This window comes from Tursiops truncatus, chromosome 16, assembly GCF_011762595.2.
Source record: "Tursiops truncatus isolate mTurTru1 chromosome 16, mTurTru1.mat.Y, whole genome shotgun sequence".
NCBI classification, from domain to species: Eukaryota; Metazoa; Chordata; class Mammalia; order Artiodactyla; family Delphinidae; genus Tursiops; species Tursiops truncatus.
In genome coordinates this window covers 40,742,188-40,765,183 of record NC_047049.1, presented here as the reverse complement: position 1 = coordinate 40,765,183, position 22,996 = coordinate 40,742,188, and the positions used below count along the sequence as shown (strand labels likewise).

General features: G+C 33.3%; 1 protein-coding gene across 8 annotated transcripts in view; it reads left to right on the top strand.

Moving 5' to 3' along the window:
• PCDH15 (protocadherin related 15) overlaps positions 1-22,996 on the top strand; it is a 727,135-nt gene that overhangs the window by 522,875 nt on the left and 181,264 nt on the right. The window lies entirely within an intron of this gene.

The window sequence follows — 22,996 nt, the reverse complement described above, 5'->3', positions numbered from 1 at the left end:
AATATATAACCAAGTTTGAATGAAACCTCAGATTTCTGGGTGGAGTCGGCCTGTTAGAGGAAGGTATACGTATACTCATGGGCCAATTCTATGTCTAAGTTCCTGCTCCAGTGAATAGTCTCTCCATTTCATACCTTGAAATTGTATATGTAAAATTTAATCCCTGCAGTGATCAGTTTTGCTGTAATAATGCTGTGTAACAAGCAACAGAAAATCTTCATGACACAACAGTGAATATTCATTTTTCTCACTCTTGAGTCTGTGCATAGGTAGGGGTTGTACTGGGGTTTGACTGATCTCCATTGGCCTCAGATGGGTGTGGCCCCAGGGCAGAGCTCAGGTTTAGGCCTACTTCATAAGTGTCTTATTCTCTTTGTACCAGTACCATGTTTTTGTTATGAAGGTCAAGAGTGTAAGAGTCCATGCCTAATTTCATATGTGTAAAGTCTTTTCTCATGCGAGTTACTGCAATGTCACTTGGCAAAGGCAATGTGGTAAACAATTCAATAGCAGGGAGAAAGTGGAAAACTGCACACAATAATACAATTTACTGTAATCCTTTTTTGATTTTTGCTAAAATATATACAAATTATTCATCAGAATGTTGATTATACTAGGAAGATTATAGATGGTAGAAACATTCAGAAACTACAGATAGCTTCTTACTGTTCAGTTATGTTCTTTAAATTCTGTTGACTATCCCAATACTAATGATTTTTTCATTCTACTCTCAACCTATATTACACACAGCCCTCCCTAAGCCCAGTTTTCTGACTTTTCTCCATCTCTTTTATTACTTCTTCTTCTCTCTAAGGAGTAAAAGAAATAGGTTTTCTTTTAACTATTCAACAGTTTAATGATTATTTTTTGTTTAGACTCTTGTAAACATTTATGCCTTCTGTTCCTCATTTTTAACCCAAGGAGTAGCAAATCAATGTATTTTCCTCTAGGGAAAGATTTATTTCCTTCCTGAGAGTCATTCTTGTGGAAGTTGTAAAAGATATTTTATAAAACTGTCTATATATACCATTATAAAATTGTGGAATATAATTTTAAGCCCCTTCCTTAATTATTGCAAGGGAAAAAATATTTTAAGGTATACTGTTGGAAAATATTCACAAAAATGCTATTACTTTAAAATACGTTTTGCTTGTTATTTTTACTTCTCTTACCATCTATTTGCATTGTATACCACAGTTGACCAAAGATTTAAAACATGAATATGGACGAATAAATGAACATTCATTAGTACATTTTTTCTCAGAGTACAGTGAAGGAAGTCACACCAATAATATTGCCCCATTTTACAGATAAGGTAACAGGGCATCAGAAAAGTTCCTATTTTCATACATTTATTTATTGATTCAATTACTACTTGAAGTTGGGTATAGCTACTCCCAAAGCCAATTATACTGTTCTATCACACTGCATGCCTTTATTGAAAACATTTACATCTAATCATATCCAATAGAAAAAGATTTTTTTTTAATTAATTAATTTATTTTTGTCTGCCTTGGGTCTTTGTTGCTGCACGTGGGCTTTCTCTAGTTGTGGTGAGCAGGTGCTACTCTTTGTTGCAGTGTGTGGTCTTCTCATTATGGTGGCTTCTCTTGTTGCGGAGCATGGGCTCTAGGCGCGTGGGCTTCCATAGTTGTGGCACATGAGCTCAGTAGTTGTGGCTTGTGGGCTCTAGAGCATAGAGTAGTCGTGGTGCATGGGCTCAGTTGTTCCGTGGGTTTGAGAAATAAATAAAAATTCTTCTGGTTAAGGATGTGAAAGTAATTCCTAAAAATATATTTAAAAAAACATTTCTTTAAGCCAAGTAAATATGTACAAGGTTGTTTTAAATTTGATTTACTTTTACACTTATTTTCAGTTGTATGTATGTATTGATCATGTTTCATTCTGATCCTTTTAGAAGAAAAATGTCCAATCATGAAAACTTATGATATGAAATAACAACTAAAGAGGAAATTAAGGCGGCTTTTAATAAGTCCATTCATAATATCATATTTTACTTAAATAAACATATATTTCATATTTATGCCATTTTTTAAAATAAAGAGCTGTTGCTCATGTAGCAAAAAATCATGTCTAACCTTTATCTATCCAGACTTCCTATTGTTCCTCTAACAAATCTTCTATCAGGACTGTATGATCATTTGTTTGGTTTAATAAAAATATAGCATCTAAAATAAATTATAAAAGCATACAATTTTAAAGGTGGAAAGCACCATTCAAATAACTTCTCTAAGAAAATATTTTAATTTTAAGAATTAGGAGAATAAATACCAAAGACCATACAGTTAACATGTTAGAAGGAGGGCTCAAACTAAGCTTTCACTTCTACATATAATGTCCTTTCAACTGCATCACATAGAATAATCTATCCACTTTTCCAGTGCCCAGTAGGAATCTTCTGATAGATCTTCACAGAATACTGTGTATTAGATATCTAAACTATGTCTGATCCTGTAAATCCAATTATACTAGATTGCATTGTAATAATATTTATTTTCTATACTTAAAATTCATAATACGTTATTGTAATGGTAAGACTCATATATACAAAAGAAAGTCTGATTTACTTCTATACTTTATCTTTACTAATATTTACTAATTTAAATCTTAATAGAAAAAATATAATTACATCTTTTGTGAGGATCTCTAATCTGACATTGACATTGTAACAAAGAAATTTTCTTAAGCAAAACTTCAAAATACAAATTACCATAAACTGTCTAAGAACGTTTATTTTTAAAATGCTGAACGTATGTATGATGAACAAATTGGCCAAATCATTTAAGATGATAATTTAGATGTTACTATAAAGCAGGCTGAAGTTTTCTATGTGTAACTCTTTTCTTTTTTCAGTTTTACTGAGGTATAAGTGACAAATAAAATTATAAGGTATTTAGTATATAATACTATCATTTGGTATATGTATACATTGTAAAAGGATTACCCCCATCAATGTGTAGCTCACTCTTGAAACTTACCAAAAAAAATTCCACAAAGGGGAAAAATTATTATTGCTGATAAAATAGCTTAAAATGGCATGAGATGTCAATGTTACTGAGCTTATTAGGTTCATTTCACAACAATTTAAATTTTATAGGAAATTTAAAAAATATCCTGGGTTGACTGGTTGGCTATTTTTAATTCCATATTGTGTAGCCCAACAAGCTTCAAATTATGTCCCTTTGGAGCTGAATTTAGTCTTTCTCTCTGGAAGCCCCAAATTTGCTGTGACTGTTTACCACCTGGCCATTATTTTTATAGCTAAAACCATGCATCAGGAGATCATCTATTTCTCTTTCTTTGACTTTCCTTATTATTTAGTTATACAGTCAATATTCCATGGGATGTGAAAGAAACATGATAAACAGGAAAAAATAGTGAAGTTAAGGGAAACCAGCAGAATCATGGGATGACTAAAAACACATTTGGAGAAATTTATCAAAACTAGATACTTCTTACTGTTCCATTGTATATAAAAATTAAGCGTAGAACAGTAAAATTACCACAAAATTGGTTATTTATGAATTGCTTCACTTTCATTTAATTGAGCTCTTCCTCAAGCTGTGTGGTACCAAACAATTGCTTGTTCACAGGACTTTTTTTTGAGCAGTGGAAAGTTTAATGTTGATAGAAGAAATGGAGGAGGTAAAAAGATAAAGACTTGGGAGGGTAGTGGTAGAGAAATCAAGGTAATATAAAAAAAATAGAAAGGTAAGAAGATGCCGGTAAGCAGGTTCTACTTTGTCCTTTCAAATAAGGAATTTTTTTTTTTTAATTCCAACAAAGATGAGAATAGCTACCTTCCCCCCTGAAATCTGGATTGTGAACCATACCTTCCTCTAATTAACGAGGCATGTATTTCGGGTGAAAATATTCATACCTAGAAAATTTTCTATTCAACTTATGGTCTCACTAAAAATTGCAGGTAGCCTTGGTCCTAAGAGACTAAAAGTCAATATTAGTGCATCAAAATAACGTCATTCACAGGAAGAACTTAATGAATTAACACAGCTCAACAGTTTCATCAGTTACGTAAATGTAGTTGACTTTTCTAAGCAAGTTTGCCTTTATGATTTTTCAGTTTGATTATCACTCAATTAGAAATCACAAATCCCATGAGCTAAAGAATAATTCACAAGTGCATAAAATCTTCCACAGACTTAATGTGGATCACTTGGTATTTCAGTTTTTATTTTAAAGAGATGCACGTGTCATTCCCAATTGACATGTACACACTGCTATATTTAAAATAGATAACCAACAAGGACCTACTGTGAAGAATAAATAAAAATTAAAAAAACAAAGAGATGCTACAGATAAAAATATTTAGAGAAAATGTTTTAGAGCAATAGCACCATATATCTTTTACTATTTTATTTTTTTCCTATATTTGGCTTACTGTCAACTTTTGAAATAAGAGTAGGTGAGAAGAATATCTGGGACCTTGTGAAAATTTATTGAAAATTAAACAAATGACAATGAATGAGTGCTAAATAAATTGAGAGATTATAATTTTTGAGAGATTATCTCAATTCTACACAGATCTGTAGGCATTTAGCCATGGTTATAAACCTAGGAAGACATTTATTATAAAATTTAAAAAATAATATTAGCATTATTAACTAACATATATTGATTGTTTGCTACATGCCAGATACAGTTCCAAGTGCTTTCTGTGTATTAGTTCATTCAATAACCATAAAATCTAATTTGGTAGGTACTAATATTTTCTCTACACCTGCAGACTCTAAGAGGTTAATTTCTTTGCCAAGACTGTATAACTGGCAAATGGCAGAATCAGTGACATGAAGCTGTGAAATCCTAAAGAACTTGTAATTACCTTGGTTGGAAGAAACCTAAAATTCTGGATAAGAGCACTAGTCTTGGCATTAGACAGTCTCAGTTTTGAATTCTAGGTTTATTACCTAGCAACTCTATGACTCTGGCAAATTACCTACCTGAAACTCAGTTTCCTTGTCTACAAAATGGAGAGAGTAGGTCTAGTTTATAGACTCCCCTAAGGCTTGAAGGAGAGGAGTCACAGTTGCCTAAGCATAAGAGCTCTAACGGCTAATGTGATAGTAGTGGCAGCAGTAACATTTTATTTTCTTGAATTTTGAGACCTACATTGAGCTATATCTTAATTTTGATTCAACCACCTGTGGTATGAACCATTTTTCTAAGATTCCTACTATGAATACATTTCAAAATCATATCCTTTATGCTTTCATAAAAATGGCTGACAATGTGGAGCCGATTATAAATTACTAAGAAGCTTGCAGGTTGCCCTCAGAGTCTTGTCAAGTTTGAAGTCCAACTTGGGGATGATTCTTCACTGAGCTCCTAATCTAAATCATTTTGTCATCATCTCGGAAACATTTTTTCCCCTATTTTAACAACTAAAATGGAATTTTAAAAGTTTCAAGAATTTTACTGAAGTCAAGACATACTGTATCTGTGGCCATTTTTCCTAAGGGGAAAAAACAGTGATTTTGTCATGACTTGTACTTAGTATAAGTAATGTGAAAGTCATCCTGAGGATTCCTGACCTTATTAAACCTACAGTTTAGGGGTGATGGATGTGAGCTGAATGCCATTTGCTTTCTTGGCCCCACAAAACTGGTTTAAGTGCCTCTATTTATGTGCTCTCACACCTCGCTATACTTTTTTTCATAATACTCATTAATATTTGAAATTGTTTATTTGTGTATCTTTTTTTTAACTTTATCTTCCCTATTAGAATGTAATTTCCAGGAAGGCAGGTTAGAAGCTCTATTAGATGCTGTAATTGTGCAATGTATCTTTATTACTGGAGGTTATTAATTTTTCAAGACAATTATTGTTTAATATCTACTTTTTTCACTATGGTTCAGGTGACATTAGATGAAAGAGCCCTTTGCTCTTACCCTTCTTTACAGTCCCAGCAGCTAAAATGCTGTTCCGCACAAATTTGACAGTAAATACATGTGAATAAATCAATGCATGAAAGCATATATGACTGATTTCAAACCAATTTTAAAAATTAGTATTTTGTATTTTATGCATTGATATATTTTTCTAATATAGGACTGGGAAGAATAACACGATTCAAAAAAATTCAGCTAATATTTACTGAGATGGAAACTCAGTTCTACACTAGAGCATTAATGTGAACAAAGCACATTCTCTCTTTTAGAATTTACATTAGATAGCAGAGGTATAAATGCAAATAATTATATACAATGCAATATGAAAAGTGCTGAGACAGGCATGTACAAAGTGCTATGGGATCAGAGAGAAGTGGAAACTAATTTAATTTAACTCTAGCATTTAAATGATGATATAAATACACATTTTTATTTATCTTCTTTTGGTTTGATTTGATAAAAAATAACATTGGTTCTGTGTCTACACAAACATGTTTTTGAGGGATGCGCCGCTGAAAAAATATTCTTTGTAACATGCTTTCCTGAAAGGAAAAAAGGATTTCCTGTGTCTTTATCCCTTTAGTGTTTATTTCTCCTCTCTATATATTCAAGTATAGTTTAGTATTAAGTTTATCCCTTTAGTGCAAGCCTTCTTTAAATAGATTTCTTGCCTGTTTCGATTTGTATGAAATCCCAGAAGGCCTAGTTAAAAGTTAACCTGCAACAACAGAACATTACTTAAGTTTTAGAGCTAGTAATTACATCCAAATCTTCATATGTTGACCCACTAAGCGTTTATGAAGTCTGCCATTATGACCGGACAGACTACGTGCTGTATGTAGATCATTAAAAATTTTATATAGAATTCAAAATCCATATTTGAAATGTGACTGTTTGTCTAGTGGTATGTTTTTCCATCATCTCTCTGAACCCTGCAGTACACCATGACAGGCCATGCTTTGTATGCTGTTTACATGAAATCAATTATGGTAAAAAAAGATGAGATAATCTTGGTTTATTTTAGATGTAATAGTATTCTTTTGGGGACAGATGAAGGTTAATTTTACTTTATATTTGATACTAATGTTAATTATCTTAGCTGAGCAAAGTTTATAATTATTTTCATGTTTATATCACTTTTTAATGAAGTTAATTTTAGGTAATGCGAGCAGATTGGCATGAAAGGTGAGATTTGAGGCATGTATGGTATGGTATTTTACATTTCTTAGTGTATTAATTATCATGTAGATTTGCATACGTTACTACAAGAGAGAAAGTGAGGGGGAAGAAAGTTGATGTAGTAGGAAAAGCAAAAGTTTTATAGTGGAGTATGTGGGTTGGAATTTTAGTTCTGCTATTTATTAGCTGTACAATATGGTCAATCTGTTTAAGTTCATATAAAATCAGTAAAATGAAGGTGCTCATAATAACTTCTTTACAGTTTTGATACGATAATTAAGAGATAATGTACATGAAAGCAGTTTTCAAAATAGAAAGTACTAGACAAATATCAATTACTATGTATATATATACACATAGGCATAATTATGTCTAATTGGCATGTAGCACTTTATTAGCATCTACACTCAACATCCAACTTTATTCACAGAGCACATTTACTAACTGAATATAGCAAAAATTTGATATAATTCTTTGTTTTTTTGTTTTATTTTTTAAATAAGTAATTCTGGCATCTTTAAGAGCAATTAAGTATCTGGTATTAGGGAACATATCTGATGCTTCTATATATCTAGAACCAAACATAGCACCTGGTGAATATTACATGTTTTAATATATGCTGGTTAAATGAATGATTAAAGTTACAGTTCTGCTTTTAAGAACAAAGAGCAGGGTAACAGCTTTCAGTCCCCATCAATTAGGTTAAGAATTGCCTTTTCTAAATTTTCAGTTTAATTGCCAACAGTGATTTGTAGAAGATAAGTGTTTGTAGAGCACTTTAAAGCCTGAATTACTTTCCCACTTCACTGGCATGGCATCTCAGGTAGAAGTAAATGAGTGGGAACTGTAACACAGCTTATGAATAAAATAACAGAATACAAAAGGGGAATTTTTAGACCAAAAGTTTAGTATTATTTTAAATGCAGTATACTAAGATAAAAATTTAGAGGCTGCAAGAATATCATGATCAGAATACTGTTCCTCAACCAACACCAAAGACAACATTCACAGGTGCTTCTGATGGTAAATAATAACTTCCTGTTCCTCTTCTTGAAGAGTTAGATTCTCTCTCACATTTAAAAAGGAGGAAAGGTAGTATTTTGTCAATATGTTTTTCTACTCAATATACTACCTTGCACTGATATATTTTCAAATTTAGTTGGATGGTTATGATCTGTTTTATCTTTCATTTATCCATTCCTTGAATGAATATTTATAAGGTGTCTATTATGTGTAGAGCACTGGACTCACAGTGCTGGAACAAACAGAAGGGTCTCTGCTGTCATGGATCTCACAGACCAGTGAAGTGTCAGCCATTAAGTACATAAACACACCATTAAATACAAAAGTAAAAATTGTCATGAGCACTGTGAGGGAAGATAGTGAGTACTCTGAGTGTATCCTCCTGTGTGCTGAGAGGCTCTGGAAAGTCTTCTGTGAGGGGAAAGCTATGTAAGCTGAGAACTGAAGAAAAGGTGGACTTCTGTGAAGACTACTCCAAGTAGAAGAAAATGAAAAGACTAAAATAGAAAAAGAATAGTTTGGCTTGACTGAATAGCTAAATAAATAACTCATTAAGGAATGAGTGCAGCAATGGAGATAATGTAAGTTCACCTTTTTTTCCCCCTAGAAGACTGGGATGTGAAGGAATTGTAGCAAGATAACAGACATGTCATTATTTTTTACTTCTTCATTTTTTTTTGTAATGATAAAATGAAGGCTAATGGAAATAGGTTCAGTAAAGAGGGATGTGGAAGATGCTGGAAAGAGAGGCAACATAGTCCCAAGAGCATAGCCTCCCAGAACATAGGAGGGGATTGAATCCACTGATGGAGATTCTCCTCAATTTCAGTAGCAGGAGAATGGAGAAGACAGGAATAGATGTTGGATGGTTTATACATTTATTTTGAAATGACTACCTTCATGCTTCAAAATGATCAGTAAAATTCATAGTTCTGAGTATATTGTATATTGTATTTCCCAGGATTTGATGCAATGACTTCCATTGACTTCACTGAATTATTTTTTTTCCCTCTGATATCAGTCCAGACTAGATTGAGGCAGAGCAAGGAATAATGTGAGGGGAACCACTGACAATTTTCTATAACCTAGGTTTTTATTTTTCTCATTGAATGCATGTAAATTCTGAGCTACTCTGTAATAATAATCTTCAAGGTGTAGATTTCTATGATATGGCTCTTCATTTCCATAATTAAAATAAGTAAACTATTTCAGAGTGAATTCTAAAATGTTTCCAAGTCATCTTACTACTTATCTCTGGGCTCCAATCTGTCATGCAGCTAGAATAATTTATGATGCTGCACCAATTACAACAGCCTCTCTCCCTGAACAAGAATCACAAGCAGATGATATATTAATGTCCTAAATTCAAATCCACGTTCTCTTATTTCCTAGGTATAAGAACCTGAACAAGTTTCTTAGCTTTTTTGCAATATTCTCATCTATAAAATGTGGACAAAAAAACTGTCTTGCTGAGTGTTTGTAAGAACCAAAAGATAGAAAAGATGTAAAGCTCACCATCTAGGATTTCTGCTCTTAAAGGAGAATTAAATTCAAAAAGAAAATATGAACCATATCTCTGAGTACAAGGGTAGAAATAGGTCATTGTTAGCTTGGGTCAGCACAATCAAACCAGAGAGTTTTGTAACTTTGAAGTCATTCTGTAGCTCTGGAGCTGATTATTTCTTTTGAAAACAGTGAATGACTGACATTGGAATGATTCTAAGTATGTGTGTGTGTGTGTGTGTGTGTGTGTACATATACATATATGTATATGTATACACACACACGTGTATGTGTGATTTATTATGTTTTGATAAATGAGAAGTTTGTAATCTAATGAAAAGACAGTACAGATATTGGCTTGTGATGGAGATGGAGATGCACCTCCCAGATTCCCCTTCAAAGAAGGACATTCTGTCTTCTGGGACTGATGTAGGAAGATACCCTTTAGCTGCCAACCAGGGTTACCTCAGTTGCAGAGAGAGAAGGGTCACACCTTTCTCAGTGTAGTCCACTGACTGATGGCCAAATGCAAAGGCCTGGTTATTTTAGCACAACTGGGAATAACTCTAACATGCAACTCTAATTCCACAGCTTCTTCCAGAATTGGCCAAGACTGTTGTTGGCCCTGGCTAGTTAGATTTTTCTCTTAATACAGACCTGCTTCTTTTGTCTGCTTTCCACATGCATGGATCCAAAAGGTACACTTGCAACTAATTGCTGGCCCATTTTCTGCTTCATAGGGAATCCAACGTGCAAACAAAGACCCTTATATATCACAGTATTTTCCCTCAGGTCATACAAGAATCAAAGATAGGAGGCTCATTTTTTTAAAATCTAGATTCAGTCTACAAAATAAATAAATAAAAGCAGGCAATATTTCTTTGGTTTGTTTTCTCACTCCTTAGTTTATGATATCTCAGAAAGATTAGTTCACTGGAATTCTGAAACCCAGGACTGGAAATATTCCCTATGGGTATCATAATTCACGATGTGGATATATAGCAAATACAGTCTCTTTTTCACTGTCTTATTCTTTCTATCTCAACATTTTTATGAGGAGCTCCTCTGAGCCTACAGTCTTCTCTAATGGTTTTATGATTCCGCGGTATCATACTCACCCAAGTCTGCACAGACAGATTTCTGTCAAGAGCGATCAGTCTTTATGAAAGTAGCAAGAGTAATGCTTCCTCTGGGCAAACAAAATCAAAGTCGTTCACACCTGTCATGCTGGATGGTAGCTTCAGTCTCCACTTAAAGTCTTCAGACTTTAAGTTTGAAATAAGTCAATAGCTTTCTTCTTTATAATCTGCAAAGATTCTTGATAGATTATAGAGTTTTGATTTCTCAGAGTAATACGTTTCATTTTAACTTATGATTTTTATCTATTTTTTATGCCTGTCTCCACTTCTTTTATTGACTTAATTATACTGACTAGACCACTTCTAACCATCAACATAATTCAATAGAATAAAAACCATTATTCTGAGGGAAAATTTCTGCTAGACCAATTGATATGAAAATATTATTATTGAGAATGTGCTAACAATAAAAGAATGTATGTTCAAAAGAAGTTTTTTTCCCCACTTTTTTTTTTTAAATCTCCAGTTGGGCTTATTTTCTCTCATTTAATCAGAAAAGCTTAAGAATGTTGATAAGATATCTGGGTCTTTTATAAATCTATAACTTAAAAAAATCTATGCATATCTCTAATATTAAGGTGAGCAGCAGTAGCATTTTACACCAGAATTTAAGGAAACAAACAAAAAGCACCTTGCAGAATGCCTGCTGCATAGTAATCGTTCTAAAATAGTTACCCACTGTTTACACAGTCAGTGGCACATAGAGATGTGCTCTGAAAGTATACTGGAAGGAAAGCAACTAGAAAAGGAATAGCAAGCAGAATTTAAAATTTCTGATTCAAAAGGCAGTTCTACATTTTGTACATCTTAGCTCTTTTCCCCTGCCCATGAATGCAGACCTAGGGAGTAAATATGAAAAGATAAGTTATTCCTTCCAATTAATTCCATTCCACTAATTTAAATGAATATGTTAGACAAAACCATAGAAAATGTAATCTTCTGTTACTTCAGTGCATTGTTGGCACAGGAATGAATATAAAACATACATTTCCAAGTCAACCAAGTTGGTGACATCCCAGATTGGGGAAATGGAACATAACTAAAAATTGCAAAATTTTAACCTTACCTCTAGGGATGATTGATGATAAAATAAAACCGAGAGTTCAGAATCTGTATCCTGCTCTACCCCAGTGAATATATCAGGGTAGGTGACTATGATAAGATAGTGGCGATATGTATAAAATGGAGAAAGTCCTTTTAATTTTATGGTTGTCATTTGGGAAACAATGTGTGCTTATATCAAGCAAAAAGCATTATTCATAGGAGATATTTTTCTCTCCTTAAATGGATATCATATTGGCCAAAGGCCTTTTCATTTCTTTTGTCTTAGATATGTATCTGATAATCTAATATTTGGATATTCTGCAGAAAATGCAATTATGGAGAATTTCTTAGAGAATCCAACCTGGCTGTCACATTTTTTCTACTTTCCAGTTATGATTTTCTTCTGCCACCGATACAAGCAAATCATTTGTGAGAGCTATAATAGCCAAAGTTCTGTGATAGCTAGAAGGGCAATACTTAGGGCATAGATCATTCTTGGCTCTTTAGAGAAATATATGGGAATGTTTATATTTAATACAAAAAATACTGGGTAAAAATAAAATTAAAACTTGAGATTAGCAGAAAGGATCATAAAGACATCAGATAAACAAATATTACATCTTTAATAAGCATAGAGGAAACTGTTTAAAGTACAAAAAAACAGAAAACAATAGTTAGTGTCAGAACTTGACAGACAAGGTAAGCACAAATATAAAAGAAACGCCTGAGCCAAGCAGATTATTACATAAAATGTCATCTATGATGATGGTAGTTTTCTCTTACTTTATACTTAAAAACTGATGACTGATGACTGCAGCTCCAGAGGTGCTCTGAAATAGTTACTTTACATAATAGTTTGGGCATGTATTTTGAAAGTGATGCTATTGTAATCAGTGTTGAAGGAACAAATGCTTACATGAAAATGTTTATTTTTGGTATATTAGGAAGTTACAGAAGGTTTTCTTTTGACTAGAGCATTCATTCTTAACAGGGACATATCACCCCCAAAATGGAAAAAATCAGTTTTTGAAAGGCAAAAAAAATATACTCTTTATATATATAAAACACAAACATATACATAAACAGATATGCAACAAATCTGTGGTAATAAAATTTCATAGAGGTGCAATTAGGAAGAAAAAATATCTAGAAAGCCTATTGAAGGGGGGGGTATAATGAAAAAAGTTGGAGCAACCCTGGGATAGAGTATTGAAAAATAAAACTACTGTATTTAATTCCACAAAATATTGAAGATATACTTACAACACTTGTTTTCAAACTGAACTACAAATAGATTTTCTTATAGGATTTTAGCTGACTTATAATGAAATAAAAGAAAGCAGTAAAACAATAGCATAAGGACAAAGTTCAGGAATAAACAATTATTGATATGATTGCTCACTTAATTCTCTAAAATGGAAAACATGTGTTACATCTCATAAAAGGAAAAAATATTAGCTTTTTAAAAAGAATTATACATACTAAATGATATTTTATTTTCTTCATGTGATTGGGTATTTGGGGTAGGAAGAATATGTAACTGCATCATGGAAATAGCTTCAGATGAAATGTTTGCAGAAAACTTTTATCTGCTGCCTGTCAATGCAAAGAACAGGCATGGTTCAGATACGAACAAGCCAGCCTGCTCTTAAGAAACTCTTAAGTTTGTGGGGGCTATAAAAAAAAGTAATAAGGATTTTGGTAAAGGAGTATACAGTGAGCTTAAGGAACATAGAGATAAGACTTTTAACTTAGGTGTTTCTGAGAGAAGTGACATATGGGCTGAAGAATAATCAGTTTGTGAAGTAGGGGGAGGACTTCAAGCTAGAACAAAGCAAGTATGAGACAGCATGGTTAGTTTGGCAAAATGCACTTAGATTTAAGGCCTAGAACATGTTTGTCCATAGAAAAGAGATGGGACTGAAGATGTTGGAGAAGTAAAGTAGGAAGAAGGGAGTAAAAATAAAATATAGTTTTATTTTATGACTTTGCACCATCAACAAAATGATACTATACACGCCAAACCCACAATGCAAATATATCAAATGTAAAGCAATAGGAGAAAAAATGAAAATCATGGAATGAGAAATAAACATCAGTGACAGCAAACCACTGTGATTTTGGAGTTGTTTGAAAGCTGACTGATATAATAAACTCTTTTGACTAAAACATAGAGTTTATGTCAAAGAGTTAGTTATGAGATATAAGTGCATAAGGGTAGGTTCGAAAAAGATCATGTACAACCTTGAATGTTAGAATAAAATGTAGTTTATTGTGTAACTAGAAGTAATTGCTTTGACTATTTGTCAATTCAAGCAAACTTTCATTTAAGACACCTACTGCTTCATAAAAGGCAGTCTTAATGCAACATTGATTCAGCAAATATTCACTGAACATTAATGAAGAAAAGGTATTAGAAATTCAGCTATGAGCAATGCATTTTTTTTTGTCCTCAGTTTGCAGGAAGGATAGTATAGGAGCCAAGCAGGTAAGCAGGCAATTACATTATGTTATAGAACTAAATGAAAACAAAATGGCAGGGAGTCTCAGTGGAAGGACAGCTGTCTTGACTTGGGGAAAGCATCCTAGAGAAACATCCAAGCCCTTAAAGACAGTTTAATAGAGGTTTGTTCCATGGTAGAATAGAAAGAATTTAAGAACACTAAAAAAAGACATAGCTTTGGAGAAAAATATGGGCAGCTGTCAAACCTTTTCTGTGGAGTAATACTATTTACTGAGTTCTCTGGGTAGAAGTTATCTTTTCAGATTTGGAAGGATGGCCTGCAGTAGTTATGACAAGCAAAGAAATGTTTAGTGTAAAATAGCTCTTTTACCCCTTTTAGCTCTCACTATAATGATTTTAAGAGCCTCACAATTTATGATCAGGTCATGACTTCTCATCTGTTGTCACACATTTGTTTCCCAACCCATGATAAAATTACTTTAAAATGTAACTGGAAGTTACCTTTTCTTCTACTTTCAAATGGAATACATTTTTGATTTTTAAAAATTCAACATTTTTCTCAGGCCAGACATAACGAACATTTCTCAAAATGTGACAATGTCCATAAAATCATCAGACATACTTTTTCATAGAAATTTCTCTGTAATGTGTCTAATACTACCTGAATTCATGCCTCAAGGACCTTAAATCTTCATTATTGTTTCTTGTAATAACTAAAGTGCTCTTTCCTTTTTGTTACATATCATCTGCTCATACAAGTTTTCCTTATATTTTTATTTGTTACACTAAAACCACATATGAATAGGTTTTATGATCTTTCACATATGAATTCGTTAATTAATACAGACACCAAAATTCTCAGAACATCTTGATAAAAACAAAGTTAATGGAACCTAATGGACTCACTATACCAGGTTAAATGTGATCCTAAGGAAAATGAAGTGTATAAATAAACCAAATAAAAATAGACTGATTTATTCTTCACAAAAATATTTTTAAGAACTTTAGGACAGAATTGAGCTTTTTAAAATAGTTTCTAAGTAGATGTTGAAAACCTCAATAACAATAAACTTACCTAATTTTTAATTGATTACTTAATATGCTCTAAGCATGCTGCTAAGTGTGTTCAATCCTCATAGTAGGTAGTGAGATAAATACTTGCTATCATCATCATTTTACAAATGAAGGATGGACGCTTAGAGTGACTGACTCACCCAAGGCCATAGAGTTAGTATGGGAAAGAGCTGGTCTTTTAACCTAGAGCTTAAGCCCTTAAGGAATCTCTAATTTATATATGGGTTTTCTAGATTCCTAGGGATTAAATATTTGAGAGTTCCAATACTTGATAAAAAAAACTATTTACTCTCATTATGTTTTTAGTGATTTGAACTCAAGTACACTTGTTACCTTCCAGCCAGTAAGTCTGTTTGCCATTGTTCAATAATGAATAGGTGTGGAGAGAGGAAACATTTACCAGCATGATGAGTCACTAAATTGCTTCTCCCATTTTACACTGATAATCACAGCCCTTGAAATAGCTCAGCTTCTTTAAAGAAATAAAGATGACAACTATTTTATGCCATTTTGAAGTTGGCAGGTAATTTTAAAAATGTACTTCTACTAGTAATGTCATTAAGGATGCACTTCCCAACTTCTCCTTCTGACCTCCCTGCTCAACACCTTTTAAGGTTCCTGCTTCAAGGTGAGAAAGGAGTGCACAGCCTCAAAAATTGCTGTGAAGGAAAAGCAAAAACTAAGGGAGCTAAGCTCCCTCTCAGCTTCACACTGGGCTAATTAGGTGCTACATGGTGGTTCACACCTTTCTAATAGCTATACTTTCTGTTTGTCCTCAAAGTTCTTTGCATAGAACTGATTTTTGTGAGAATAAACAGAAATTATTTTATATCTAAATAATCTGAATGGATATGAGTATAAAACACATTTTAAATTAGAATTAATCATTGAAAAAATAATAAGTAATTTACCCAGAGACTTCTCAACGGAAGGGGTGCAGACATCAGACTCTCCTTTGAGGTCTTATCCCAGTATATTCCACCCATAAAGACATACTTTTCAATCTCTATAGAATTTGTAACTCCCAATGTAGGTATCCCAGTAATGGGCTTTCACATTTATTGATGGGAAAGCATGGAAAGTAGACCACTCTAAAAATTAACGAGGGAACAAAAGGGGTAAATATAATGTGTAAGAAATATTTTTTCCCTGCTTCCTTTTCAAATGATATGCTATAAAATGGTGCTCAAGGAATAGTCAATAAATGCCCTTATACATGATCTGTTGTCTTTATTAAGTAATTATTATTTGGTTGTCTGTAATGTATTCTAACTTTGATTTTAGTGATTAAGATTTTCCAGAAGTTTTTCTAGCAAATATTCAAAGTTTTGTCCAGTGAGGTTTTTATTTGACTACAGACTATTAGCCAGTTTCCCAACAATACTCATTCACAAATAAGTAGCCACAAGTCAGGCCCCCTGGTAAGGTGTATATTACAAAATGTGTTAACCATGGACAGATGATTATAAAGTTGCAGCTATTACTGTTTTTTGCTTTGATGTAGTACAAAGGGAGAAGAGATGTGTGATTTTTCTTATTAACAATTTTAATTAACTTTTAATTGATTTCTAGGAAGAGAAATGTTTTCATTACAGCATCACACACTGAGCTCCTTGGTTAGATATTAAACATCAGTGCAAACTTCTTGACAGTATTGCTGATAATAAGGGATTTTATGTTTGGTTATCTTTTCTAACATGTACATACTCATCTATAATACTAAGTAAATGAAACTACCTTGTTTAGCCAGCCCATATCACTTAACTTACATGACCTTATTTATGTTCCTCAATTAATTAGGACACAGAAAAGGAAGCAAATAATCCTGTATTTTACAAACATTCTAGTTCCTTTGTCTCTATTAGATGTGTGTCTGAGTTACCTTAAATTTTTTAGAGCACTTTCTTATAGAATGTTAGTCTTTTATTCCATGAGCATCAAATATACCTCCTTTCATGGAAGCTAGACAGTCAGTGAATTAAGTTGTAGTTAATCAGGTCAAAACATATGTGTGTGTGTGTGTGTGTGTGTGTACTTGACTTTCAATATTTATTTACACTTTATACTTAAGCTGACTTAAAATTACGAAACCCTATTAATAAAAATGCCCCATCTAATATTTATTTTTAGTCCCCTTGTTGAATATGTGTTTGGATATTTTCTCTCAACAAATTATCCCACTGTAAGATAAAGGTTGCTGTATATTTGAAAAGTTCAATAAATGAAGAGTTATGAGATATGCTTCTATTCTCAAAGGACTTATAGCTGTGGGGAAAAGGTGTAAATAAAAAGTAATGTGGGCTTCCCTGGTGGTCCAGTGGTTAAGACTCCATGCTTCCAGTGTAGGGGGCACAGGATCCCTGGGCAGGGAAGATCCGACACGCCGTGTGGTGCAGCCAAAAAAAAAAAAGTAATGTTACAAAGCATTTGTTAAAATTCTAATTTATAAAATGATCTATCTCTAAATGCTAGACATTTTCCTAGGAGAGATTGAATTGGGGGTTGGGATTTGAAGACTGGATGAAGGATTGGAATTTCAGAGGTGAATAAGGAATCATCAATGCAAGCCTTGAAGAAAATGTCAAAAAGTGTATGCTGAGTCCTAAGGAAATGAAGAAAATTGATTAGACTTGAGCAGAGTGTTTATACAGGACAGTGAATAGTAAGAGAATGCTGAAAATGTAGGTTGGAATTAATTCATGCATAGGAGTTTGGACTTCTGTCTATAGTTCATTTGAAAGGATTTCTGTTACTCAGGGTTTTTAAATCTGGTGCATACATTACTCCCCTTGAGAACTTTGCCTTGCTCATTAAAATATTAATGACACTTGAAAAGTTCTGAAGTAATGAAAACTTTTAAATTTTCTTTAATCCCAATTTCCCAAATTTATTTATTTGAACAGAGACCTCCCCTTCTCTCTCCGTCTCCCCTCACTTTTTCCTGGCATCATAAGAGACGTTAATTAACATTCCATGAAATGTAGCACCTAAAGTTAGTTTATCAAAACCATGACTAAAATTCAGTGTTTACTTCTCCCTCCATGGCCTTTTTTATCAATTTAAGCCATTGTTAAAAAAAATTTCTCATTGGACCTTTTGAAAGCATATATTTTTCTGATTATCTTTTCTCTGCCATTTATTATTTTACTGTAGACTCTGTTAAGGACCCTGACATGTTTGAGAGTAGGCACCATTGATTCTATTAACTTAAGGTAGTTAGTTTCAAGTGATGGGTCATGGGGAACAAAAAGTATCAAGTGGAAGTATTGTGTGAAAATATCATGGACAGATTATTAAAAGAAGGCCTTATTCCCAGTGTTGCTCATTGAATTATAACAGTATTTTAAAAAATGTATGTCCCTCAAGATATTAGTAAATATTTTGCTAAACAAACAACAATGAAAAAGAGTCTATGACTAAATTTGTTTGGAAACTGTGGTATAAACACCCCTGGGGTTTGGGACTCTCAGTAACTAACATCCTATACCTTGCCCAGGTTCCAACCAATTCAGTGAGAGACATGAAATTCTGGCAAATAGGTGAAGCTGATATTGAAAGGAAGGAGGTTTAGTAATGAGAACCAAATGGGTTGGTAAATGCTACCGCATGATTAAACTTACCTACACAGCCTCAGGCAGAACTGAAATTGTAGGTCTTATTCATAGGGAAAGAGCTCATATAGCAAAACCAGCAAATCATTTGACATCCTTATAAACATCAGATGTTAAAGGGGGCAGTGTGTTTACCCAATTCTTTCCATCAAATTCACCACTCATGAGTGAGGGAGGGAGCAGAGAGAGCAGTTTTCTTGCTAAAATGTCCTTCCTCTTGGCAAGTTGAAGCCTGGAGAGGGGAAGTTTCCATTCAACAATCCTCAGTGAAAGAGGATCTTTTAATGCAACACTTCTCTGAGCTACTGTGTACTGGGAAGTTCACAAGGGAAAACATGATTAGTGCAGCAATTTGGGAAATACCAACATGATGCAAGCACTGTAGGTGGTTCATTCTGAAATTAAGTTTGTTTTTATATCTTAAAGTCCTGTTAGAGCAAGTTTCCTTTAACAATCCTCTAGCCCAGTAGTTTGCAAACATGGGTTATGTGAGGTCTTTTCCAAGCCATTTGTTACTGATGTAGGTACTACATTTGCATTGTTCTAATACTAGTTACTGGCTTATATCATCTATAACAATGCTGATTCACTTAAATTTTTATATATTTTATTCAGTGGAACAGAATAATGGCTTTGCAACTAGATTACAGAGAATTATGCAACAGCTATTTTCTTATTCTTGTTATAATTGATGATCTGTGCCATGTTTGTGAATTTCATCTCAGACATGTATAATGGTAGCAAAAGAGATTCAAAACTGCTGTTTCACTTCACATCTTTTATTTTATAGTTGAGATACCTGAGACCTAGAGGGAACAAGTGACATACCAAAGTTAATGATATCAAAAAATATATATAGTGGAAACCCTGAAACTAAACAGCACTTCTATAAGGTAGCAATTTCTTTTTATATATCAAGGTCATTCGCTATCTTAACCTACATAGTCCCTGTTTGTCACTCTACAAAACATTAAAAATGCAAAGATATTTACTTATTATCATACTCTTATCTAGGTCATAACAGAATACTACTTTTTACTTTATAAAAATGATATTTTTCCGTATAGACCTGGATTCAGTAGTTCCGCCAAGATGATCACAGTCTTCCCACTTGTAAGAAGGGAGGCAAGTGTTAAACAAATAATCACATTAATAAATCTATAATTTAAATCTAGTAAAAGTGATATAAATTATACGTATATGGAGTTCTTGCCATGTATAACAGGAGGGTCTCATTTACATTTCAGGAGTGATTTGAGGAATCATTTGAGGAAGTGATGTTTAAATGGACATTTGAAAGATGAATGGGTTTTAGCCTAGCGAATAATAGTGGAAGCCCTTTAGGCAGAGGCTTTGGAGAAATTTGGAGGTTGGAGAGATTTGCATTATTCCAGAACACAGTGAAAGTAATATTTAGTAGGAGAACTCTTGGTTATGGTAAACATTTGAATGGTGCTGAAGGCAGTGGAAATCACTGGAGGATATTAAGAGGAATGATGTCATTTATCTATTATAAAAGATCTCTCTGAAAGGAAATAACTGAAAAGAAAATAAAGACATAATCTAGCAATCTAAGCCACAGTTGGTGGTGGCTTGGGCCAAGGTGGTTAGGATTGAGATATTGCATACATTGGAAACAATGTATTATAAATGGAATAGGGATTTTCCTGTAAATGCCATATCTTGGACCTTGTTACCTAATATACCAATGTATCTCACAGCTTGGAGCTGAGCCTCATACATAGTATTAAATAAGCTTTTCTGAAATTATTGAATAAATAAATAAGCTTTTCTGAAATTACTGAATTTCAGAAAAGCTCTAAAATAAGCTTTTCTGAAATTATTGAATAAATAAATAATTGAGAAGGTAGAAGAAGTAGATCTCAGGAACATCTTCTTTATTTCTTATGTAATCTGTTGGTCAGTGGAAGAACCATTTAGTGAAGTAGGGGAATTGGAGATGACAAAGATTTGGACATAGAAATAATCAAAAGTTCAATTAGAAACATGTTAAGCTTCTCATTCTATGGTAGACAGAATTATGATCCTCCAGCTACATCCCATGTGTGAATATGTTACCTTACATAACAAAATTAACTTTGTAGATGTGATAAGGTTAAAAACCTTGAAATGGGAGGATTACCCTGGATTGTCCAGGCGGGCCCATTGTAGCCATCTAAGCCCTTAATAGTGGAAGAGGATGATAGAAGAGTGGATCAGAGAGATGAGATAGAAGAAGGAGAGATTCAAAAAATGTGAGAGGGACTTGACCCACCATTGCTAGCTTTGAAGATGGAAGAAGTGTGCTATGAGCCAAGAGAAAAGGTATGTGGGTGGCCATTAGAAGTTGGGAATTGTCCTTACATGACAAGTAAAAAGGGAGTGGGGATCTCAATCCTACAACTTCAAGGAACTGTATTCTGTCAATAACTGGAATGAGCAAAGAAACGGATCTTTTCCTACAGCCTCCAGAAAGGAATACAGACCTATGCATACCTTGGTTTTAGCCAGGTGAGACCGATGTTGAACTTCTGATTTATAGAACTATAAAATAATAAACTCGCAATGTGTAAACAACTAAATTTGTGGTAATTTGTTATGGCAACAATAGAAAACTCATATAATACGCATAAAGTGTCCTAGTAGAGATATTAGTTAAGTAGCTGGACATACATAGTACAATACATACCTAACATCCCCCTCCACCCCACACATATACATACACAGCCATATTAATCAAATTAAATCATTCTATCATAATAAATCTTCCAATATGGGGATGAATAAGAATATATCTTGAGCAAGAATCATTTAAATTATGGATTACATAAAAATACCCACAGACAGAAAATGTCCCTGAAACTTTTAAGAGTGTTGGTTTAATGAAATAGAACGTACTTACATTATTGGTTTGTATTTTTCTATTTACTTGAGCAGTGATTTAAGACAAAAAATAACACTTTTTGTTTGATTGGTTGTTTTTTTTTGTAAGGGATGTGGCAGTATTGTTGTTTGTTTTTTCCACTAAGATGACCAGCTTGACTAATATGTCAATAATCTGTAAGACAAATTCTAGGAAAAATGTAAAAGTAGAAGAAAATATGTCTATGGAAACTCTTCAACTCTTTTACAGTATTTTTGTCCTCTTCAGACATTCCTGCAATTACTCTTCTATCTTTTCTCAGGCTTAAAACTCCAGAGGTAATGCCCTCCCAGGGGCATTTGTGTTTTGATGAATAAAAGGGACAAATCCTGCTGGAATGTCTGGCATTATGACAGTCAGAAGGAGCGCAGTTATGGACATCTTGGGCTTTATCGTTTCAAACAAGGCACAAGTGTTCAGCAAACCCACCCCACATGCTTCCCCAGTGTTTGTAAAGGTGGATATACATCTGCTCGTGTGCTGTTCAAAATACATTATATTGCATCCCAGGCTTTGTAGATATTAAGTGATTATTGTGTCCCTGGCTCATAATGCAGCCAAGTGTCTTGTTTTCCTTCCTTTCCCTAGTGAAGTTTGGGGCATAATTATGTAATATTTTATAGATGCTAAGATTCATTCCAATTTCTTTGAGAAACAATAACATAGAACTGTTTAGCACAAAATGTACTGTATTTGATAATGAAATATCATAATTTGTATTCCAATTAATTTTTAGATTATTTTAATTCTCATAACACTCTAATTCTCATAACACTCCATCAGAAGAATAGTCACTCAAAATTTACCCATTTTATTTGATGCAAAGTGATTTAATATTACATAAAATTTTCAGTTAGAATAGGTTTATTATAGCATCAACAATTCTGTTATCATTTGGAGATTGTATTCTAATATTAAAGAAGAGCCCTTTGCAGTTGCTTTACAGTTACTATACTTTCACTTCTATTTGGGTTTTGGAACATGTTTAGTTTTAAATCTCAGTTCCTTGCATTAATTTATTCTAACATTCATTAATTCCACAAATATTTATTTATTAAGTAGTTTTATATGCAAGACATTATACTAAGAACTGGGGCACTGAGGTATTT